The sequence below is a fragment of the Chiloscyllium plagiosum genome, chromosome 3, assembly GCF_004010195.1.
Source record: "Chiloscyllium plagiosum isolate BGI_BamShark_2017 chromosome 3, ASM401019v2, whole genome shotgun sequence".
NCBI lineage: Eukaryota > Metazoa > Chordata > Chondrichthyes > Orectolobiformes > Hemiscylliidae > Chiloscyllium > Chiloscyllium plagiosum.
This window is the reverse complement of record NC_057712.1, coordinates 116357898-116359336: the sequence shown is the minus strand read 5'-3', so window position 1 is coordinate 116359336 and position 1439 is coordinate 116357898.

Here is a 1439-nt window from a genome sequence, read left to right as displayed (position 1 = left end):
ACAGGTCCCACCTTCGCCAGAATGCAGTCCAATTGTCCAAATATCTGAAGCCCTCCCTCCTACACCATCCTTGCAGCCACGTGTTCAACTGCACTCTCTCCCTATTCCTTGCCACTGTCCCACGTGGCACCGGCAACAACCCAGAGATGACGACTCTGTCCATCCTAGCTTTTAGCTTCCAGCCTAACTCCCTGAGCTCCTGAATGACCTCCCGACCCCTCTTCCTACCTATGTCGTTGGTGCCAATGTGCACGACTTCTGGTAGCACACCCTCCCCCTTAAGGATTCTGAAGACACGATCCGAGACGTCTCAGACCCTGGCACTCGGGAGGCAACAAACCATTCGAGAGTCTTGCCCATGTCCACAGAACCGCCTGTCCGTCCCTCTAACTAAAGAGTCTCCTATAACTAGCGCTCTCCTCCTCTCCCCCTTTCCCTTCTGAGCCTCAGAGCCGGACCTCGTGCCAGAGACCCGGTCACTGCAGCTTACCCCTGCTAGGCCATCCCCCCCCAACAGTATCCAAAGCGGTATACTTATTGTTGAGGGGAACAACCACAGGGGATCCCTGCACTGCCTGCTTCCTCCCCTTCTCACCTCTAACTGTTACCCAGCTACCTCTGGCATAACTATGTCCCTGTAGCTTCTATCTATCACCCTCTCAGCTTCTCGAATAATCGAATATGGGGTTTGATTCTGAGGAAGGGTCACTGGACTTGAAATGTTAACTCCGATTTCTCTTCACAGATGCTGCCAGACCCATTAAATCTTTAGATTAGCTTGGTGTGGGCAGGAGATCTGACATTTGGGGTAAGAGAATGCAGTGTTAGGCCTTGAGGGAACAAATAGTGTCAGGTCAAGGAGGAAGCAGAGGGAATGTCCCAGTCCTGAGGGAACAGGGCTTTGTGTTATGTCTGATAGCTGGAAGGGGATCTGGTCTGCGTGAGGACAGGGTCTGGGGCAGGTGTAGTTGGGGGTGTGTGAGGTAAGTTGGAAAATCAGTTGAATAATTACACTAGAGTTAGACCAAGTACTTAATAATCTAATGTTGCCTGACCAGCTATTTACTGCAGCAAAGCCTTCGGGATTTTCTCATTGAAATGGATGATGGCTGAGAGGCTGGGCCAGACTACAGTGTTAGCCCCGAAACAGGGAGCAGAGAGGAAGGACGAGGAGATGAAAACCGGAAGAAGACAGAATGAGATGGAGTTTGGCAAGATGAGAGGTGTTTGGAGTTTGGGTTTGGGAGATTGGATGTCTGTGGTGGGTGGGAGGTCTGGGGCATTTGCAGCTCTGTGGGAGATTCTGGGTTCAGAATTTGTAGGCAGAACGAGGTGGTGAGAGGGTGGAGGGAAATATGAGGTCAAAGGACCTGGGGAGATTGGGGTCTAGTGAGGTTGGGTGGTCTAGTGAGGTTGAGGAATTTGGGGAGATTGGGGTC